Genomic DNA, 2,937 nt, shown 5'->3' with positions numbered 1-2,937 from the left:
GAGAGAGAGAGAGAGAGAGAGAGAGAGAGAGAGGAAAAATAGAAGTTGGAAATGCATTAAGAATAGTTAAAATAATTTTTATTCATATATTCAAAGCTTTAACCGGTTTCACAGATCCATTCTCGAATCATAGGGCCAGCTTCCTGATTTTCTTGGCGTATATATTTCCCACCTGGACGGGACGCTAATTCATCGCAGGATTACTCATTTTTGCCACCTGAGTGGACTGCAGAAACGGGAAATGAAGTGTTTTGCCCCGGACCACAACTCTCCAGCGATGCTTGGATAAATATCCTAAAGATCTCATGTACCTGGAGCGAGATTACTGCAGCCAATGGAAATGAAAAGTATCGAGTTCATGAGTATAAAACACCAACTTAGATGGCCACGAATTGAGGATGGTTTATCAATTATTTCTAACACGCCGAACGTCCATGTAGAGGCTTCGTCCATGAGGTTTACTGAAATGTGTTATGGTGGAACAGCATCGTAGTAAAAAGGATTTGCAATATCAAAATGTTCCAACTTAATTTACTACTAAATATATACCAAAAAAACTTCATCTCGTAGCATTCTCCAACTCGTGTTTGATTTGAACGAGACTTCGAAACGGAAGTCGCTGAGTCTAGATTACGTAGCGGAAGTGTGACATATCCAGCAGTTGTCCAATAAGCATTGGGTTGTCAGATAAATTCGTTCGTGCGTTTGTATCTATTGTTTTTCTATTTTTGTTTATTTGGCACTCCATCGTCATATGTCTGGGAAGAGATAGAATTTATTCAGATTTCAAAGTTAGAGAGGAAAGAACAGGACAACAGAAACCCAGAAACCAGAACGATGAAAAACTATCTTTCGTGTTAATTCAAATAACATTGGATAGGATTAAAATACATGGAAAACAAAAGAAAAATATGGCGGTGGTGGTGGTGTATGAATGAATATATCCGACAATCCAGTTGATGCAATCAGACAGTCCTTCTGTCACCGCATGGATTTAGAAACAATGTCAGTTGTTGTTGTTGCTGTTGCTGTTGTTATACATAGAGATTTCAGATACAGAAAGAACGTGACTAGATCTTGGGTTTAACTGAGATTAGATAAAAATAGAGGAACTGTGTAAATAATGCCTAAATAGTGAAAATATGCCCAAAGACAGGTCAAACAAGGTTCTTAGAATATCAACAGCAAATAATAATAATAATAATAATAATAATAATAATAATAATAATAATAATAATAATAATAATAGTAATAATAATAATAATAATAATAATAATAATAATAAAGAAAAGAAGGAAAGAAGAAAATTGGTGAAAAGTAATTTAAAAGGAAGTCAATGGCAAATAATGTGAGTACATGTGCGAAGTACGACTCTGGATTTAGACTTGATAAGGCCGAAAGCTATATATAAACTATGAAAACCCCAAGAAGATCTCGTAAAAATTGGAAACATACCTTGAATAACTTTGTGGTCCCTACATGATATAATTTGTGCTTATCCTCCTTGTTTTATTTCCTTTTTTTTTTATAAACTCCACAAAGGAATGATTACCTTTTGGATATCCTTGATCTTCCGTTGCATGGTTCAATAAAAATTACGCTGCAGATTAATTAACCACATCACGTGATAGCCAGGTCCTCGTTTGAGGTGTTTACCGTGGGTTCCGCTTGATTCTAGAATCCAATTCTTGTGTGTGTGTGTGTGTGTGTGTGTGTGTGTGTGTGTGTGTGTGTGTGTGTGTGTGTGTGTACATATCTTGCTTCAGTGATTAGACTGCGGCCATGTCTTTTTAAATGGAATGAATCGATCCCAGTACATGTACATGTTTTGCATTTTTGTAAGAAAACTCAGTTGCGTTGTATAAATATCGTAAACAGCATCCATTTCTTCGAAGAATACAGTTTTGATCAAGAGAGACCTTCAGACTCTGAGCTCAGTACTCTTCCATTACACCACTCTACTCAACAAGTGGTTTAGCAAACGTCTAATGCATTATGCCTTATACTGTCTGTTTTGGGTCCCATTATTGGTATCACATCGTCCGTTACATGGGATTTACTTATTCGTTATTAATTGCTATGCTTTAAACTGTTTCAAATGTATGAAATATAGCAACTACATAATACATACTGCGGCATTGGGATGTTAATTTGCCGACAGCAAGGTGATATTTCTCTCAACCGATACTCCAAGAGTCACATTTGACGAACCACATACATAGATCTAGATGTTGCAAATTTTTCTGGGTATCTCTTCATTTTTCACTTCCATATCAACCAGAAGCAAATCAATTCTATAAGCACGGCGCAGCATACGAGCTTGATAATGGACATATATTCTTTTCTACTAAATTTTGGTGGGAGGGGGCCAGTCGATAAGAATCGACGCCAGTACACAACTGGTGCTTAATTTATCGACCCCGAAAGGATGAAAGACAAAGTTGACCTTTGTGGAATTTGAACTCAGAACATAAAGACAGACGATATACCGCTAAGCATTTCGCCCGGTGTGCTAACGTTTCTTATTTCTTTATTGCCCACAAGGGGCTAAACATAGAGGGGACAGACAAGGACAGACAAAGGGATTAAATCGATTACATCGACCCCAGTACGTAACTGGTACTCAATTTATTGACCCCGAAAGGATGAAAGGCAAAGTCGACCTTTGTGAAATTTGAACTCAGAACGTAAAAGCAGGCGAAATACCGTTAAGCATTTCGCCCGGCGTGCAAACGTTTCTGCCAATTCACCGCCATAACAAAAAGAATCTAATGATAAGTAACCGTCTTAAAGTCTGAATATAATTAAGAGAGAGAGAGAGAGAGAGAGAGAGAGAGAGAGAGAGAGAGAAGAATGACAATACAATTAAAACATTAATAACAAGGAAGAAAATTAACAAAATAAATATTGTGTATTTGAAACTATAGCAACGTCAGG

Source organism: Octopus bimaculoides, chromosome 7 (genome assembly GCF_001194135.2).
Source record: "Octopus bimaculoides isolate UCB-OBI-ISO-001 chromosome 7, ASM119413v2, whole genome shotgun sequence".
Lineage (NCBI taxonomy): Eukaryota > Metazoa > Mollusca > Cephalopoda > Octopoda > Octopodidae > Octopus > Octopus bimaculoides.
The sequence above is the reverse complement of the archived record's forward strand: the minus strand, read 5'-3'. Positions refer to the sequence as shown.